The sequence below is a fragment of the Podarcis cretensis genome (assembly GCF_951804945.1).
Source record: "Podarcis cretensis genome assembly, chromosome: 15".
Lineage (NCBI taxonomy): Eukaryota > Metazoa > Chordata > Lepidosauria > Squamata > Lacertidae > Podarcis > Podarcis cretensis.
The window spans coordinates 7,784,631-7,805,111 of NC_137185.1; the positions used below are offsets into that span (position 1 = coordinate 7,784,631).

Below are 20,481 nucleotides of genomic sequence, written 5' to 3' on the forward strand. Positions count from 1 at the left end.
CTATGAGAAGACACCAACTTAGGGTGCAATAGTAGGGGTTGCTCATATGAACACCCCTCTCATATAGATGTGTATATCCTGCCTGTTACAATATCCTCCTCTTCACACACCAGCTACCTCCAATACACGTTTGTTGGGCCTCTTCCGTGTGATCTTGGACCATTCAGGCTCCCTCTCACATGGATGTAGCAATGGGCGAATCTGTCAATCTTGGCTCATCTCAGTTTCTTGCTTTTCCATTCTTCAGTTCTGCACCTTTCTACATCAGTTTGCGATGACTTTTTCTTTTAAGTCCTCATGAAAATCAATCACCATCTTAGTGCAATTTTCTCTGAATACGCATGGCATCGTATGCATTTTCTACAAAGCAAATTGCCCCCCCCCCCCACAATGCATTTTGTACGTAATTTTCATGAATGTATATATTTATATGTACACGTTACCGTGGTGTATGCATCCTTCTGGTACACATTACCTGGATGGAGAGCTGCATTTCAAAATTCAGAGAAGTGCAAATTTCGAAGGATGGATGTGTTTCAGGTCGCATACAATGGTACCTCGGGTTAAGTACTTACGGTAATTCGTTCTGGAGGTCCGTTTTTAACCTGAAACACCACTTTAGCTAATGGGGCCTCCTACTGCTGCCGCGCCGCCAGAGCACGATTTCTGTTCTCATCCTGAAGCAAAGTTCTTAACCTGAGGTACTATTTCTGGGTTAGCGGAGTCTGTAACCTGAAGCGTCTGTAACCCGAGGTACCACTGTAAGGTTTTGGAAAGTGCAAAATGAATTGCATTTCACCCCTGTTCCCTACTTGGATGCGCTGAGTGCCTGTAGGGGCCAGTTCAGATGGCTGAACGTATGGCCGGCAGGCGACACAATGAGCTCAATCGGGGACGGGTCTGACACGTGCGCACAAGCTGGAAATGACACAGAACAAATGGCCAGCCTCCAGCTTCTCTGCCTTGTACTTTTGTGTATCGGTGCACCGACGCGTTCTTTCACTGTCACATCGGTTCTAATGAATGTTATTCGCACACCTGCCAAATTCGAGGTGGCTTCTGAGTGTCATTTATAAGCTGAGGAGGGGGGGAAACATGGACGTTTTCTGCTTTGCTCATTTCGGTACAAATCTCCCAAGTAGCTGTCAACACCACTTTCCTCTTGTACTTCACCCCCCTTCCACCTCTTTCGTATAATTCCTTGCTATCTTCTATGTGGTCAGCCTCTTGTTCAAAATACATTTTAATAGCGTTAAGGGAAAGGGGTGTGTGTGTGGAAATACACCCCCAACAACACTATAAAGAAATTGAAGGCTGTTAGTAAGTACTGAGAGGAGAAGATGGTTTTTAATCTCTCGTACGGCGTTGCTTATGCAGTAATGAGATTGAAATAACAGCGGGGCGCAATGTTATGTATCATAGCAAATTCTGCCCGGCGTTTTCCCCATGCAAATAGTCTTAGTGAAGAGCTGGAATTGGGGTGGGTGGGGGGTGTTATTGTTTTATTTTTACAAAGGAAAGAAATGGAGCATGTAGGTCAGGACTGTGTGTGTCTTTTGGTTGGATAGCGCAAGGCAAGCAAATTATCTGGCCTAATTGTGAATATATTGTCTGTCTTGGCTTGTTTCTCGCCTGCTCCTGCCTCTCCCTGCCTGCCGCTCCTTCTCTTGCTGTGGCTGTGATATTTGAATGCCTTTGTGAAGTGCTGAACAGATCGGTCAAAAGCTTGTCTGCACACGGAGCCCCCCTCAATTTGTCTTGTGGTTAGAAATTGGCCACAAGGGGGATCCCCAAGGGTTAGCCGGTCATCTGCTGCCGTTAGCCTTAGGGCTACAAAGCCAGCTGGAAATGACAGAAACCCTCTTGAGCTGCAGAGGACATTGCAAGGTTAAACTAGGTTCTTTCTTCTTTTCCATTTTTGTTTTTTAAACAAGGGTGCATTATTTCCCCCCACATCCACCTTTTTTGTTTAAACTGAACAAGTGCATATTCAGCAACCATTTTACACAGGGGTTACGTTCCGAGGCCCCGCACGTTTAAGTGAAATCGCACATATTGGGAACGGCATTGAAAAAGCTTGCAAACAATGCAGTCACTCGCTCCAAATCTGTTTCCTCAAATTCCAGCTCTCCACAGTCCTCAACAGCTGGTGCAAGGGCTCATGGGATTGCACTTGCAAAGGTTCGTGGGATTGCTAGGTGCTGTTTTCGCCCTTTCTGTGCTCTTTTAGGTAACGCTGGACTAGATAGGGAATAACCTGACCCGGTGTAAGGCTGCTTCCTCTGCGTGTGGCATGCTGCAAAGCCCTTATAATGAGAGAGATATTACAGCTTGTCAGACCAGCTGGATTAAGTTGACCTAGGGAGCCTATACAGGTGCTGCTGGCCTTCTGATTTGAGCTTGGCTCTCCAGCCTGAGCTTGGGTTGCCATATGCCTGGAATTTCCCAGACATTGCCAGGATTTGCCCCTCGGAAACAGTGTCCGGGCGCAAATTGCTGAAACGTCTGGGAAAATCCGGACATATGGCAACCCATGTTGGAAGTGTAGGTTTTGGCGAATTTCCTTAAAAACATCTCAAAAACTTCATATTTTATTTTTGCAAAAAAAACCCCCACAACTCAGCAACTTTTGTATCTGGATTTTCAAATATGGCAATCCTAGCCTGAGCTATGTGTTAGATTGCAGGGATAGAGACCCCTTTTCACCCTGAGGGCCACTTTCCCTTGTGAGCAGCAGCCAACTAGGGGTCGTGAGCCAGTGATGAGCGGAGCCAGAGGCAAAAGTGGGTGGAGCAACACATGCAAATGTTTACCTTTGCGAAGTAGGGTAATTTTTACACACACTCGCTCACCCCTATTGTACCCGCCATCCAGACAAGGAAGAAGTCAAATGCCCATCCCTGCTAGACAAAAGCACTCTGGGTGCGGAGCAGAGCTGGTGAGGTTTGTAGCCTGGGGAGAGGTAAGAGGGCCAGATGAAGAGGTCTGGAGGGCCACATTCGTCTCCTAGGCCCGAGATTCCACACCCCTATGTTGCTTTACCTGTTCTTCTGATTTCCGAAGCCTAACTGCTTGTCGGTCAAGCCTGCCTGATGGACAGCACCTGCTTCTGGCTCCCCACAGCTGCTGTTTTGGGAAATTGACTTGCACCCTGACCTCGACTGCAGCTCTGGCATCTGATACTGACAAGGAGTAATCCTTCAGATCCTAACCCTAAAAACTGGGCCTGAGCTCACTGGGTTGTTGCGGGTCTTAATTTGGCTGCCAGGTCGCAAAGCCCTTTTGCGTTGCAGTGAATGCAGACAATTTCCTTCATAAGCGAGGCCAAGAATATGTCAGGCTCTGTATTGCAAGGATTTCAGTTCCTGGGAGGTGAGCAGCAGCTGTCGTCCCACAGCTCTTAGGGGCCAAAACAATATCAGAATACAGTGGTGCCCCGCAAGATGAATGCCTCACAAGACGAAAAACTCGCTAGACGAAAGAGTTTTCCGTCTTTTGAGGGGCTTCGCAAGACGAATTTCCCTATGGGCTTGCTTCGCAAGACGAAACGTCTTGCGAGTTCTTGCGAGTTTTTTTCCTTCCCCCCCTTTTTCTAAGCCACTAAGCCGCTAATAGCCGCTAAGCCGCTAATAGCCGCTAAACCGCTAAACCGCTAATCCGCTAAACTGCTAATAGCCATGCTTCGCAAGATGAAAAAACCGCAAGATGAAGAGACTCGCGGAACGGATTAATTTCGTCTTGCGAGGCACCACTGTAACTTGTTTCTGTCAGGCACCTCTGTAATAATGCATTGGGCTTTTTCTTCTTCTTCTGCTTGACCTTCGGGCGACAGACTGTAACTAAATGGCAATGTGGGAAAGGGAGGCCTGTTTAGGAGAGAACTCTTCCAGACCGAAAAGAGTTGCAGCTTTGGCGTCAAAGCGACGACAACATGGATGGACTTTAATGGGTTTTGTGCGCTTTGGTGGACCCCTGTGGGCTTCTGAGTTGTTTGCTGGGGGTGGGGTGGGGATAGAAACACCTTTTAAAGTGTGCACGCAGAAGGATGAAGAGAGAGAAAACAGGAATGACAAAATAAAATTCAACCACAGTATAGATGATTGTTGCAAAAATGAAGCTCTATTCTGTGAGCGGTGCTCTACAGGTGTTGTGTCATCTCTATGTAGTACAGGAGTGGGGAAACCTTTTTCAAACCAAGGGCCACATTTCCCTTTGCATAACTTTCTGGGGGCCAGAGGCAAATGTGGGTGGGGCAGTGGCAGTGGCTCTTGTCCCAAAACACAATGACAGTGGCTGTTGCCTGAGGAATTTCATATTTGAGAATCCAGTATGAACAACTGAGATAGCTCCGTAAATAGAGCATGGGACTCTTAATGTCAGGGTTGTGGGTTCAAGCCCTATGTTGGGCAAAAGATTCCTGCACTGCAGGGGGCTGGAATGGATGACCATTAGGGTCTCCCCTCCAACTCTACAATTCTATGATTCTATGTGGAATTCCCTCCCCACAGAGGTGCATCTGGTTCCTTTGCTGTACAGCTTTCAGTGAATGCTGAAGATGCACTGGCCTTTGACTCCGGAGATGTGTGTTTGCAGAACCTGCCCTATTCCCGTGTCATCTGTTTTAGAACTCTTTCTAATGCTATATCTTATATTGCTAAAACAAAATAAAAAAATTCCTTCCAGTAGCACCTTAAAGACCAACTAAGTTAGTTCTTGGTATGAGCTTTCGTGTGCATGCACACTTCTTCAGATACACACTGCTGGTGAAGGGCAGTTAATAAATTTTGGAGGATTAAGAATCTGCACCTGTTTTTCACAACAGCCACTATCTTCCTCTGCCAATGTGGCTGCCCTGGTTAGGTCTAGTTGTCCTGCCTAGGAATGGTGGGTCTTCAGGGGAAGCAGAGGTCAAGCCCAGCAAGGCTGTGCAAGAGTGGGCACGACCTAGTAGCACAGAGCTGAAGTCAAACACTGGTCAGCTGGATTCCAAAAGCAATATATCAGCAGGGTCAGTAGCACAAAACCAGCAGTGCAACCCCAATAGCCTACAATGCTCCAGCAAATAACAGTATTCGGTGGAGAGTTCATGTAGCACGCGGAGGGCCCACAGTTCAGTGGCAGAGGGACCAAGGGCCTGACTCTGTATATTTCCTATGCTCCTGGTTTCCCAGACCCAGCAGCAATTGGTTAGACCAGCCTTCAAGAGTCTTTATTTCTCAGGAGCTCTCTTACTACCAAGGACCCTTGAGTCACACATACCTTTGAACCACAGGTGGCTGCCTGCACCTTGTGCTGTGCCATTCCTGGGGCTGGGAGATAGTTTGACTTCCCACCCAGTGCAGGCTGGTCCATTTGGGTGAACAGGGCACCACCCCACCAACCTTAAGTTTTTTTAACACCCGGTTGCCACCTTACATTAAAAATGAAATTTTCTAAAGCAGTGTCCTTCAGATGTTTTGGACTACGATCTCACACATACCATTCATTCAGAGCACGCAGCATCCCCCAAAGAATCCTGGGGACTGTCGTTTGTTAAGGGTCCTGGGAACTGTAGCTCTCTGAAGGGTAAGCTACAATTCCCAGAATTCTTTGGAGAATGTGTTTTAAGTGTGTTGTACATGTATGGTACGAAGGTGACTAAGCTCCCATTCACCCGTGTGATGGGATTTGTAATCCAAAGCAGTTGGATGGCACTAGGTTTTAGGATCCTAAAGGATCAGAGCATGAGGAAGTCCTTTGCTGGAGATTCTGAAGGGCTCCTTCCATCCAGACCAGACAATATATCTGTCAGGGAACTGCCATCGGAAGGACAGGTGGTGAGAAGGCTTCAGGAGAATAGGAGAGACAATTCTTCAGCAGAAGAGGGAACCAGTAGGGGGAGTGCGGGAGCTCCAAAGGAAAGGGAGTCGGAGGGGAGGCTCTGGGATACTTCCAGTGAGAACAGTGAGGAGGTATCAGAACAGCTTTTAAGGACCCCCACCCCCCGCCGGAAACTGTCACGCAGGGAATCCAGGAGGCGCATGTCCGTGAAACAGCTTTTATGTTGGAAACGTTTCCGCAAACGCCCACTGTCAGATTCTACCAGCGACTGACGGAGCCATGCTGAAGGGCTCCGCTCAAGGCAGGGTTTCACTACACTGAGTGAGCTCTGAGGGATCCAGCTTCAACGCACAAGCAGCTCATCATCCCACCACAGCAATCTGACAGTCACTGAAAAGCAGCTTGTGCAAAGAGAGGCATCATGAGCAACCCAGCCGGAGCCGGAGATGGGGGAGCAGCTGCAGCCGGTCCTAGCCTGGAAGAAAGGTACAGGATGTTGGAGGTACAGTTAGCTCTGCAAACGGCGAGGCTGGAGGAGAGGAGGGCTCATGATGCAGAAAAGGGGAAAGCCGCCCAGCTCTCGAGGAAAGTGCCAGGACTGGTGCAGAAGTTTGGGGGTGATCCCAGGAATTATCAAGCCTTCAGGACAGAGATGCAATATGCCCTCAATCTGCAGTTTGATGATTTTCCTGATGAGGATTCGAGGGTTGCTTATGTGATTGGGCATCTCGAAGGCGGGGCCAAGGATTGGGTGAGGCCACTAATGGCAGCCAATAATGAAGCCCTAAGGGACACAAGGAAGTTTTTTCGCGCCATGGATCTGATGTTTTCCAGCGAGATTGAGCAGGGAGTGGCGCGCAGGCAGTTAATGGCGTGTAAACAAGGGAACCGATCTGTCCGTGAGTACTGGACTGAGTTCACCATGTTGATCCATAAATTAGGATGGGATTTGTCAGCGGAACCGATACAAATGCTGTTCGAAGAAGGACTATCTTCGGCAGTGAAAGACGAACTTTCCCGGGGGCCCAGGGCGGAGTCTATGGACCATCTGACTAAATCAGCGCTGGCCATAGGATCACGCCAGGAGGCCAGAGCCTTGGAGAAGCGGGAAGGGAAAGGGGAGCGTTGGAGGGATTTCCGCATTCCAGAGATGCCAGAGCAGCCTTCTCTGCCAGCAGAGCCGATGGAAATCGGAACAGCGCGCGCGCGCGCAATTTCAAACCCCAGTGAGGGGCGGAAGAAGGAGGGAAAAGGCGCCAAGAAATGTTTTCTCTGCCAACAGCCAGGTCATTTTGCCAGAGTTTGTCCGCAAAGAAAGGAATGGCAAGGAATGGCGGGAGCTGTTGGGGAGGAGGGAGAAGGAGCTAAGGAGCAAGTAAAAGCCAACGCCTGGCTGCCACCGACGGGGCACAGCAGCCAGGCCAAGGAACAGTAAATGTGCCCACGCCAGAACCCCCAAGACCAGCTCTTGTAATAGAGGTATTGCTGGAGCTGGCAAACGGACACCCACTAAAAGTGAAGGCGCTATTAGACTCAGGCAGCTCCTGCAACTTTATGAGTAAGGAGTTTGCAGCCGCCCATCAGATACAGACCATTCCTTTAAAAAATCCCCTGCAGGTGACCACGATTGATGGGAGGGCGCTGTTGGGGGGAGAAGTAGACCAGCAGACTGTCCCCATGACAATGAGGGTGGCAAGACACACGGAACGGATAGCGTTTAATATAGCCACGTTGGGCGGAGCGCCCATCATTTTGGGGATGAGCTGGCTAGCGCTGCATGATCCGCTTGTGGGATGGCATCAGAGAGTGGTTTCCTTTGGGTCAGCACATTGTATGGGACACTGCACAGAAAAAGGGGGCCAAGTAGGCACTCAGGCCACGTTAGCAAAGATAGAAGCAATGGATCAAGGTAGGGTACCACGACAATATGCAGATTTTGCCGACGTCTTCAGCGAAAGGGAAGCAGATAAACTACCCCCGCACAGACCCTTTGACTGCCAAATCAACTTACTTCCAGGAGCGCAATTGCCAGTGGGCAAGGTGTATGCAATGTCTGACAGAGAGATGCAGGAGCTAAGGGAGTTTATTGACAAAAACCTCAAGCGTGGGTTCATCAGGGAGTCACGAGCGGTGGGGGGTAGCCCAGTGTTCTTTGTAGACAAAAAAAACTCGGACAAACCGAGATTAATTGTGGATTTCAGGGCCCTAAACGCAGTGTCCGAACCCGTGACTTTCCCTATGCCCAGAATCGATGACATTCTGACCCGGGTGAGAAAAGGGAAGATTTTTACCAAGCTGGACCTGAGGGGGGCGTATAACCTGATACGTATGAGAAAGGGAGATGAGTGGAAAACCACTATGTTCACCCCCTTGGGGGCATTTGAGTACTGCGTTATGCCTTTCGGCCTCCAGGCGGGTTCAGCAGTATTTCAATCATTCATGAATCACGTACTAGGACCATTGCTGTACAAGAACTGCGCTGCGTTCTTGGACGATGTACTGGTGTACTCAGAGGATGAAGAGCAGCATGTGCGAGATGTACGAGAAGTACTGAGCAAACTGCAAGAAAACCAGCTGTGGGTGAAACTGGAGAAGTGTCAGTTTCACACCAGGGAGGTGGAATTCCTTGGGTACCGGTTGTCGGACAAGGGGCTGGCCATGGATCCTAGCAAGGTGCAAGCGGTGCTGGAATGGAGGCCACCGAAAACTAAGAAAGATGTGCAGAGGTTTTTGGGGTTCGGAAACTTCTATCGGAAGTTCATCAAGAACTTCGCCCATTTAACAGCCCCCATCACGGATTGTCTCAGCAGTAAGAAGAAATTTGTCTGGACGGAAGAAGCGCAGCGAGCTTTCGAAAGTTTAAAGAGGGCGTTTGCTTCGGAAGAACAACTCTTACACGTGGATCTGCAGCAGCCGATGAGGGTGGAAACCGACGCGTCTGACAGAGCGGTGGGCGCCGTGCTCCTGCAGCCAGGAGCGAATACGTCGGAATGGAGGCCGTGTGCCTTCTTCTCGAGGAAATTGAACAAGTCTGAGAGGAATTATACAGTGTACGACAGAGAATTACTCGCTGTCCACGAAGCGTTCAAGAGATGGAGACACCTGTTGATTGGGGCGCAACACAAGGTTCAAGTGCGGACAGACCACAAAAATCTAGAATACTGGAGAACAGCCCGAGTATTGAACCAGAGACAAGTAAGATGGGCGCAAGAGTTCTCCAAGTTCAATTTTGAAATTCGCTACGTGCCAGGGGCTGAGAATGTCAGGGCGGACGCTCTCTCCAGAAAACCTGAGTACTTGGAGGGGGAAGGAGGGGCGGAAGAAAGACATATCATCTCAGAGGACCACTGGGTTTGTGGGGCGGCATTGGTGGGGCAAAGAGAACTGGTAGAGGGTATTGAAAACGATGAATATGCCCAAGAGAAACTTAGGGAACTCAGGGAGACAGGTGAGAACGCAGGGGGGTTTGAGGAAAAGAACGGAAAACTATATTACAAAGGGGCGCTCTACATACCAGGTGGGGAACTAAGAGGGCGGGTGCTTAAACAGTTGCATGACAGCCCCACGACGGGGCACTTCGGGCAGCACAAGACCATGTGGTTGGTTACCAGGGAGTTTTGGTGGCCCAAGGTGCGGGAAGACGTGCGGGAGTATGTCAGGGGATGCGACAGGTGCCAAAGAGCAAAGGGAGAGAGGTTGGCGCCAGCAGGGTTATTAGAACCCTTACCCACCCCAGAAAGGCCATGGGAGATGGTATCCATAGACTTCATGACCGATCTACCGAGATCCAAAGGGAAAACCGCGGTCATGGTGGTGGTAGATCTACTAACTAAGATGTGCCACTTTATAGCTTGTTCACATGCAGTGACAGCGGAAGAAACCGCAAGGTTGTTTGTGGAGCACATTTTTAGGTTGCATGGCGCCCCCTTGAGGGTTTTGAGCGACAGAGGAAAACAATTTACTTCTAGGTTCTGGAGGAAACTAATGGGCATGTTGCATGTGGTGGTAAGTTTTTCCACCGCCAGGCACCCAGAAACAAATGGGCAAGCAGAAAGGGCAAACGGGGTTTTGCAACAATATCTGAGGTGTTATGTAAAGGACAGAGAAACTGATTGGGTAGACTGGTTACCTCTGGCAGAATTTGCCTACAACAACGCGGAGAACGTGTCCACAGGGATGAGTCCCTTTCTAGCCAATTATGGGAGTCATCCTCGGGCGTTTCCAGGAGAGGGCGGGGGAAGGTGGAGTGTACCTGCAGCGGAAAATTTTGTTGAAGAGATGGAAGCGATCCACCGTCAGCTCCAACTCAACTTAGAGAAAGCCAAAGAAGAATATAAGAAGCAAGCAGACAGAAATAGGAGGGAAGGCGAAACCATAAGGGTGGGTAACCGGGTGTGGCTATCCACCCAAGGACTGCCGTTCAAGGGAGGGTGTAAGAAATTGAGACCCAAACGGTTGGGACCCTTTGAGGTCATACAGCAGGTCAACCCAGTAGCATTCAAACTCCGATTGCCCAGTCACATGAAATTGCACCCAGTATTTCACAGGTCATTACTGTCGCCATACAGAGAGGGATGTGAGTGGGGGGAACATGAGAGGGAGGTCACCCGGACACCCGTCATAGAAGAGAGAGAGAACGCAACATGGATGTGGCAGGGATCATTGATTCCAGGTGGAAGGGGAATCAGGTGGAATACTTGGTAGAATGGGAGGGGGAGGAAGAGTCAGAAAACACATGGGTACCGGCAGAGGAAGTCAAAGACGAGATTTTAATAGAAACGTTTCATCGGCGTTTCCCAAGGAAACCACAACCAGTGGCAAGGTTTAGGAGGGAACACTTCGGGACTACAGATGAGGAAGGGGAGTTTGAAGGGTTCCCAGAGTCGGGAGTGGAGGTGGAAACAGATTCCGACGAAGGAGAGGAAGAGGGGGAAAGAGGCGGAAGGCCGTGGTTAGAAGTGTTTGAATCCTCGGAGGATGAGGGGAGTTCCTTCCAGGGATTTCCGTCCTCGCCGCCAGTAAGAGAAGAGGCGGGAGGGGGTGAAGGGGGCCCTGGGGGGGAGGTGGATGTCAGGGAACTGCCATCGGAAGGACAGGTGGTGAGAAGGCTTCAGGAGAATAGGAGAGACAATTCTTCAGCAGAAGAGGGAACCAGTAGGGGGAGTGCGGGAGCTCCAAAGGAAAGGGAGTCGGAGGGGAGGCTCTGGGATACTTCCAGTGAGAACAGTGAGGAGGTATCAGAACAGCTTTTAAGGACCCCCACCCCCCGCCGGAAACTGTCACGCAGGGAATCCAGGAGGCGCATGTCCGTGAAACAGCTTTTATGTTGGAAACGTTTCCGCAAACGCCCACTGTCAGATTCTACCAGCGACTGACGGAGCCATGCTGAAGGGCTCCGCTCAAGGCAGGGTTTCACTACACTGAGTGAGCTCTGAGGGATCCAGCTTCAACGCACAAGCAGCTCATCATCCCACCACAATATCTGACCTGATGTGAAGCAGATTCCTATGTCCCTAATGTTGCCTTCCTTTATGAGGCAACAGTGACCAACAGCATGTTGGGGGAGCCAATCAGGAGTTCATTTTTAATAGAAGCTTCACAAACCTGGTAGTTGGGGAAAACATGGGCGATGAGATTTTTCAAGGCAGCTCAGAAAAGCAGGGTGGAAGCAGAAAGCCCTGGAAGAAAACAGGAATTGTGGCAGAAGGGGAAGAATTAAAGTCGAGGGAAATGGAAATAAAGGGAAAAGAGGTGAGCATATTAGTCAAAACTGTTGGAACAGGTGGCTGCGTCTTTAAATACAGATATGGTATACAGCATTGTGGGAAGACTCACTTTAGACATGGAGTCAAATAGTAGATTATACTAATCTTATAGGTCAAACCAGTGCTTTTTTCTAAAAAAAATGTTTAAGGGTACTCTCATTTTCTTACTCATTTTGAAGTACTGCCCCTCACTGGGGCCAAACTTAGATTCACAAAATGTTTAGGGGTACATGTCCCCCTGCGTCCCCCCAGAAAAAAAGCACTGGGTCAAACCATGGTTTGAGTTTTTTAAACGTTCAGAGAACATGATTTAGAACTGCGTTTCCATCTGTTTAGCAGTCCCATCTCTTAAGCTCCAGCTAGTTTTAGGAGGCAGTGAAATGACCACTTGTTATGGATTTTCAGTTCATTCCTCATGCCAAACCCATAGTTAGCTATCTAATTTCAAGCCATGTTTTTGGATTCTAGTTTGCTGGCCAGTTACAAACCATAGTTAAAGCTTTCACAGCCATGGTTTGGCATGATATGAATTGTGCCGGTGTCCAAGAGACTTAGCTGGACACTTGGTCCTGCCAATTTCAATATGCTGAAGAAAATCTATAACCAGTCTCCTGCCTGAATGTGGCTCCATCAGCACTGTATGGCGTTTCCGTGCAATGCTCTGGTTTCAGTGATCTGTTGCGCTAGAAGCAGCTTAGTCATGCTGGCCACATGACTGGGAAAAACTGTCTGTGGACAAATGCCGGCTCCCTCGGCCAGTAAAGCAAGATGAGCACTGCAACCCCAGAGTCGTCTACGACTGGACTTAATTGTCAGGGGTCCTTTACCTTTACTTTTTATAGTACTTTAAAGTGTCATGGCTTTCCCCAAAGAATTCTGTAAAGCGTGCTGAGTGTTGTTAGGAGACCTGCATTCTCCTCACACAGCAACAGTTCCCAAAGCTCCCTGAGAAGAGGGATAGATTATTAAACTACTCTGTAAGTTGTGGCTCTATGGGGAGACTAGGGGTCTCCTAACAACTCTTGAAACTTTTAAACAACCTATATTTCCCAGAATTCTTTGTGGGAAGCCATGACTGTTTAAAGTGGTAAAACAGTGCTTTAACTATGTAGTGCGCAAGTCTTTGCAGTTCCCAGCAATAAGGTTTTAGAAGGGCTGAGAACAAAAATTGTAGGAACCACCAGGGGTGTTGGTGGGAAGATGAGTCAGGAATAAATGTGATGACCGAGAGAGAAACCTCAGCAAAAGCAGCAATGGAGTTTAGGCAGCAGATGGATGGCAAAGATGGATGCCAACTCCTTGGCGTGACCCGCTATATATTGTGGAATGGTTTCACAATGTCCCTAAACTTTCAAAGTGGAAAAGAAAGATTGTGTGGTGGATTGCTGCCTCAGCATTTACTGTAGCAAAGAGCTGAATCGGGAAGCTGGCCTGGCAATGACTAACGAGGAAGGGAAGGTATAAATGATGTTTCTGGGTTCTTTTTTTTTACGTCACATTGTTTTGGATGGTAACTGCCTGTGTTTTCTGGAGGAAAGTCTGCTCCCTGTGAGGTGGAGAAGGAGGAGGTTCAGACACTTGATTTGAATAGCAGTGTTAGGCTAGCAGGTGTTCAGGCACTCAGTCCGGATTAACATCCCATTGGCTGCCTTCCCAGTTGTGGTTGCAGAGGATCTGGGACTGGGGTTCCCACGTTTCAGCAAGTTCTACACAGGAGGAGGGATAAGGAGATGAAGGAAACTTAATTCCACTGAAACCAATGAGGCTTCAAAACAGGTGGCTAACCTTTGGCCCTCCAGCTCCTATAATTCTTGATAATTGGCCATACTAGCTGCTGCTGTTGCTGCTGAAGAAGAAGAGTTTGGACTTGATATCCCGCCTTTCACTCCCCTTAAGGAGTCTCAAAGCGGCTAACAATCTCCTTTCCCTTCGTCCCCCACAATAAACAGTCTGTGAGGTAAGTGAGGCTGAGAGACTTCAGAGAAGTGTGACTAGCCCAAGGTCACCCAGCAGCTGTATGTGAAGGAGCGGGGAAGCGAACCCAGTTCACCAGATTATGAGTCTATCGTTCTTAACCACCACACCACGCTGGTGCTCCTGAGAGTGTTAACTCAGCCACCTTCTTGACCACACCTCTGTGGCTTAATTGGCCATGCCACCCTTCCAGGTCGGGGCCTACCAGATGCCACTGCTAGAAAGAGTCAGTCCTCTAGCTCTTGGATAGAGATGTAAAGGTAAAATACCCCCGGACGGTTATGTCCAGTCAAAGGCGACTATGGGGTTATGGTGCTCATCTCACTTCAGGCTGAGGGAGCTGGCGTTTGTCCACAGACAGCTTTCCGGGTCCTGTGGCCAGCATGCCTAAACCACTTCTGGTGCAATGGAACACTGTGACAGAAACCAGAGCACACAGAAACGCCATTTACCTTCCCACCGCAGTAGTACCTATTTATCTACTTGCGCAGGTATGCTTTCGAACTGCTAGGTTGGCAGAAGCTGGGACAGAGCAACAGGAGCTCACCCCGTCATGCAGATTCAAACTGCCAACCCTCCGATCAGCCAAGCCCAAGAGGCTCAGTGGTTTAGACCACAGTGCCACCCGTGTCCCTTTTGATAGAGAGGAGTGTGCAGACACTAGCCTACTGTACAGTGGTAACATTTATATTCTTGGCTCTGGCCACTTTTGCCTCAGGCCCTGCTCACCACTGGCAGGTGGCCCCTGAGAGGTTCTTCAAGGGAAAGCTGCTTACGGGCTGAAAAAGATTTCTGCACCGCTGCTCTAGGAGACGACAGCCTTTAATGTGTCTTCCCCCAGTGGGTTCAGATCAGCACATCTTTACTTATCCTATGGCAAGTAGCTGTTCTCAGGGCAAGCAGAGTCATGTGCTGAAACAGAATGCCCACAGGTTTCCCTTTCTCATTCATGTGTGTGGAGAGACTGACTGCCGTGAGACTCTAGGAAAGCAGGGCTTCAACAAGTTCCTTATCTGATTGCAGTGCCCTCTTGTGCGTCAGAGCGCTTGGTTTTATAATTGTGGTTCACTTGTTAATCTTTCAACGCCAGTATCTGCAAGGTGCTGCAAAAATAAGCAGTATTTTGCTTTAATTGAAGGTCAAGTGTCTCTGTGGAATATGTGAAGATTGTAGATGGATCAGTGATGGGCTCTTGAAGCCATCTAGATAACTCAGGAGCATTAATAGTTCCTTTTTCTCCCTCCCAGGAACATACACAACTCTTCACATCCTCTCGTTTGATTCATCCCTTGTGTTTTATACCTGAGGAATTCATTGGAATAATACCTCCCACCAACACCAGGGAAGAAAAAAAACCCCTCCCTAATTTGTAATGCCGTATTTACTTTACCTTCACTTACATTCAATGCTTAAGACAGCCTTTCCCAACCTGGTGCCCTCCAGGGTACAAGGCAGCTGGAGGGCAGCAGGTTGTGAAAGACTGGTTTAAACCATTTGAAGGATGAGGAAAAATAATGTGGGTCTCTAGAAGCCAAAGCACAAACATTAACAAGACACACAATATAATAAAGGTTCCCCTTGGATATTGTGGCTTCACTTTGTTTTGTGTTTGGAGTTAAACAAACCACAATGCTAGTTTGGACATAATGCTGAGCCAGGGACCATGGTTTGTTGCTCCGCTGTGTGTTCCATCTGTGTTCTAACTTGAATAGGGACAAGGTTTTTAGATTTATACTACATGTGCTAAGTGTCTCACCCTTGAGCCAGTGTGGTGTAGTGGCTAAGAGTGGTAGACTCCTAATCTGGGGAACCGGGTTCGCGTCTCCGCTCCTCCACATGCAGCTGCTGGGTGACCTTGGGCTAGTCACACTTCTCTGAAGTCTCTTAGCCCCACTCACCTCACAGAGTGTTTGTTGTGGGGGAGGAAGGGAAAGGAGAATGTTAGCCGCTTTGAGACTCCTTAAAGGGAGTGAAAGGCAGGATATCAAATGCAAACTACTCTTCTTCTTCTTCTTCTTCTTCTTCTTCTTCTTCTTCTTCTTCTTCTTCTTCTTCTTCTTGTATATCTTGGTTATCAACAACTCTCTGTGTGTCTGTAGCCTCCATATTTAATAATGCAATTATTGCTGTCTGCACCTTGCTTCATTTCCCTTCCTTTTGATCCCAGCATTTACAATCACCATCAGCAACAGCAACCAATGTGTAGACAGATATACATGTAACTTAGGCTAGCACACCATGTATTTGATGGAGTGCGGTCTACAAAAGCTTATGCCCCAATAATTTGCTATTATTTAGGTGCCACAAGACTCTTTGTCATTTTCCCATTAACTATGGTTTACTGTGACATGCAAACAGAGCCATTGTGATGTAATGCTTAGAGTGTCAGACCAAAACTGTGAAGTCCCAAGTTCAAGTCACTGCTCAGTCATGTAGCTCACTGACCTAGGACCAGTCACCCCTCTCACCTTAACCTGCCAAGGCTTGCGGCTCACAGGGCAGGTACAAGACAAGATAAATCAGGAACCTGAACAGTTCCTAGCAAGTCTTGCTAGCTGAATTTGGAAATATGTTGTTACAGCAAAAGCCTGCCTATCCCTGCTTGCCAATTTTAAAGGACCAGTAATCTGGTCTGCAGTCACATGCTCCTCAGTAGGGTAGAATGGAAGAGGTTGCAGAGAAATCATCCTCAGGCTCTGTGGATGGCAGTAGACCCACATACATAGGCTAGGGCAATGTAAAAGTAGGTACTGAGGGCTCCCCCTTGAGTGGGGTGACTGGCGCACCATATGAATTAGACGCTGGGGCTCAGAGGCAGAGGACAAGACAGAGTCTGCCTCGCAGGATTGTTGTGAGAATAAAACGTCAAGTAATAAGTGTTCCGTTAGAACCCTTCCCCATGTTATCTTTTGGGATAAAGCTATCAACAGCTACTAGTTATGCTGACCACTGTAAAAGGCAGGATGTCTCTGAATGCCAGATGTTGGAAACTGCAGGAGGGAAGAGTGCTGTTGTGCTTCCCAAAGGCATCTGTTTGGCCACTGTGAGAACAGGATGTTGATGGGCCATTGGCCTGACTGAGTGGGGCGCTTCTTATGGTTCAGCACTGCTAGTGATGCTGCTCACAGCTTACTGGATGTACTGACAGGACTCAGGAAGTCAGAGTGAGTCTGGAGAGATATCTCTTGGTGGGGTCTCCGTGAATAAATCTAATGTGCCTGATTGCAGCAAGATCTGGTGCATGCTTTGGCTTGGGGTAGAATTGCTTTTTCTTAGGGACAAAATATTGCCATTTGAGCGCCGGAAAAATGTGTCTTCACACTATCTTGTGGAAAGATGACTGAATACACTCGTGCACATATACACATTAACATACTGTGTGTATATCATCCTACACTTCAAAGAGACTTCCCCAGGATGCCCCTTTATCACACAAAAATTTATCCCCTGCCTTTTCTCATACAGCTCGATGCAGTTTGCAAGTATAATCAAATGCACTCAAAGAGCAATCTATAAAAAGAACAGAATACAGTGAAATCCGGCAATCAAACAACTTTTAAATGTTGCAATAAGAAATGCCATATAAAACACAATAATAACTGGATTTTAAAAAGTAAAAAAAAAGCATCAACAGAAGGATTGCATATAATTTATATGAAATACCATTCATAAAGAAATAAATAATATCGCTATGGTAAAAGGTAAAGGTAAAGGTACCCCTGCCCGTACGGGCCAGTCTTGACAGACTCTGGGGTTGTGCGCCCATCTCACTTAAGAGGCCAGGGGCCAGCGCTGTCCGGAGACACTTCCAGGTCACGTGGCCAGCGTGACATCGCTGCTCTGGCGAGCCAGAGCCGCACACGGAAACGCCGTTTACCTTCCCACTGGTAAGCGGTCCCTATTTATCTACTTGCACCCGGAGGTGCTTTCGAACTGCTAGGTTGGCAGGCGCTGGGACCGAGCAGCGGGAGCGCACCCCGCCGCAGGGATTCGAACCGCCGACCTTTCTGAAGCTGCAATGAATGACCAACAAGGAGGGGGCAAGATGAATATTTCTTTAGATAGAGAGACTCAAAATTTGGGTGTGGCAGAAATGGTCCTCTCCGTTATTATAACAAAATGTGGGTTTGGAATTGACAGGATGGCCTCTGTTGATGATCTTAGCGAGTGGGCAGGATCAGTTGGAGGAGCTGATCTGCGAGGTATGAGCAGAAGCTGTACATTCCTTGCACATAAACACACTCTTTGCATTGGAAAGGCCTTAAGTTTATGAAGGGAGCCAGTTCCACCCATCACTGGACCCCGTCTTCCTCCCCTGCTAGTCCCTGAAAAGGGAAGGGTGTCATGCTATTAATTCCAAGTTGCGAAAATGCAGGCGATGGTTGCAAAGCTGGACTCCATGCGAAATATTGTTGGGGATGCAAAGCACAATGGGGCCAGCTCAGATGCGAAGAGGATTATTTGTGTGAAGTGGTCTTGCTGTTCTCTCTCTCCCCCCGCCCTGCTTTTTTTTTTTGTGCTGCAAAAATGCTGGCAACCATAACGTGATTATTGAGGAATATGATGCACCGAAAGAGGTGGTGGAGGAGAAAGAAATGCCACTTAAGTCGCAAAAGTGCTTTTCAGCCTGAACAATCGAAATGAAAAAATAATTGCACTCCCCTTTTTTATTCTCTCCAGCCTTTCTTATCAAACGACTTTATCACCTTTTGGGTTTTATTTTACACATTATTTAGACTTTCCTGTAATCCCTGCTATTCTACCATTGACACCTCCTTAATACCTTGTCTAACGCCTCTGACACTTCTGGCGCATGCCTGTGCCCTCCTATAATAGAGAACAGCTTTGGCAAAGGAGGAAAAGAATCAGGGGGTGGCTGAGTAGCGGGAGAAAAGAACAGAGGAATTATTTGCTGCTCAGACTGTGAATAATAAAGTTTGAGAAGAGAGAGTGGTGCCAGTGAACTCTTCCCTGTCAGGGTGAACTTTGCCGTCTTGTGTGATGTCTGTCCTTGTTCAGCCACCGCCTGCAGTTTGAAGATTGGGAAGACGTGGGAGAGGGTTATTATGTGCAAGAAACGGCTTGCTCTATGGAACCAAAGCAAATCAGTCCCTCTTGCACAGGTGCAGACTACTGTCTCCCATCCTATTGCCAGGCTTCGCCCTTCTTTGGCCCCTGCTGGCCCTGGCACATTTTGACTGCCAAGGATATTGCTCTTCCTCACAAATCACTTGTTCCCATTTTTGCAATGGCTTTACAGCTCCTGGTTCTCCCCCAAGCCAATATGTTCTTCTGTCTTGGCTTTGTATGTTGTGAAGAACACAATGCTAGCTCTTTCCCAACTGGGCACCATCTGACAGCATCCTCAGCTTGCTTCCTGAGGTTATTGCAAAAGGACCACTGGGGGATTTTTTTAGTTCAGAGGAAAGGCAAGTAAGAGAGCGGGGTATGGCAAAGGTGTATAAAATGATGCAGAGTGTGGAGAAAAAGGATAGAATTTTTTTCTTCGTATGTCATAATACTAGAACTTGGCTGAATTTTCGAAAGTTCAGGACAGACAAGAGAAAATACTTCTTCGCATAGCACACGGTTAAATTGTGGAATTCGTTCCCACAAGAGGCCATGATGACTTGTGACTCAGCTATACAGCTGCAAATAAAACGCTTTAAGTGTGTTTTAAGTGCAATATACAATTGTGATACTAGATGGTGATAGTGAGCCTTATGGAAAATTCAATGTATTTTTAGAAACGCTTTTACAAAAAGCGTTTTCAGAACGTTTTTTTTACATGTGTGTAGATTCCACCTTGGATGACTTTAAAAGCAGTTTAGACACATCCATGGAGGGTAAGGCATTTTTGTACAACATTCCTCCATGCAGTCTGGCTGTGGACTAATCCTGCCAACTCAGGCTGGCCATTCAGCTGTCCTAGATAGGAAGCGCTGCAGGTTAATGGCTCCTCCAGACAACCTGTTTGTTGAAAATTTATCCTGATTTGCTTGTGCAAAGCATGCACAGAGGCTATATTATGTCCACTTTTAATTGAGCTTTCATTCTGATTGGTTTACAGCAGGGGTCAGCAACCTTTTTCAGCCATGGGCCCATCCACTGAACCTCAGACCATGTGGTGGGTCAGACTATATTTTGAAAAAAATAAATGAATGAATTCCTATGCCCCAGAAGTAACCCAGAGATGCATTTTAAATAAAAAGATACATTCTACTCATGTAAAAACACACTGATTCCCGGACCATCCGTGAGCCAGATTTAGAAGGCGATTGGGCCGCATCCGGCCCCCGGGCCTTAGTTTGCCTACCCCTAGTTTACCGGGAGGTTATACCTCATCCTGTCCAAAAGTGGTTAGCCCATTTTTAGAGCACTTCCCAGTCACTTTCCTAACCACAAAAAAGTCCACCCTCGGCTTGCTTTTAGGTGGTACTGTTGCAGCAGAGCACTTTCTTCCACTTTTAATTGCAGAAACCTAAATTTCCAGTGCACAGTTGAATCCCTCCCACCACCTAGGACTTGGCATGAGTAACAGTGTTTATTCCTTGCTCTGGTGTGTTCCACTGCATCCCTTGGGGGCATTCCTCTTGGCTCTTCCCCTTCCTTGCTCATCACTTCACCTACAACACTTGCCTATGGCTCAGCCTTGGCTGAGCATTAGAAAGCCCCTCCCTGCACTCCCTACATCCCATCTCTCTCTCCCCCCCCCCCCAACACCAACTCAGCGAGTATATCATGAAACCCAGCAAGGTATTGCTTGGCCTTGTAAGCAACACAGGTATTGCTGCTATATATATACCTGGATCTAATTTCCTATTAAATAAACTGTATCTCTGAAGTGGGGACTTGTGGCGGCTTTATTGTAAGTATATTACATGCTAATTCAAGCAAATAAATTTGCCCTGGCTGTGGAGCT

The 20,481-nt window shown here is 47.9% G+C and overlaps 1 long non-coding RNA gene across 4 annotated transcripts in view; it reads left to right on the plus strand.

The window, feature by feature from the left end:
• The first annotated feature begins 11,402 nt into the window (after nt 1–11,402).
• The window catches only part of LOC307204319, a 44,278-nt gene continuing 35,199 nt past the window's right edge, over nt 11,403–20,481 (plus strand). For 2 of the 4 annotated variants that reach the window (XR_013833574.1, XR_013833575.1), the window contains exon 1: nt 11,403–11,571. This is a non-coding gene — a long non-coding RNA (uncharacterized lncRNA). Of the gene's footprint in view, nt 11,572–16,670; nt 16,724–20,481 lie in introns of those variants that run through there. The other 2 variants (XR_013833576.1, XR_013833577.1) reach the window with 2 other exon arrangements.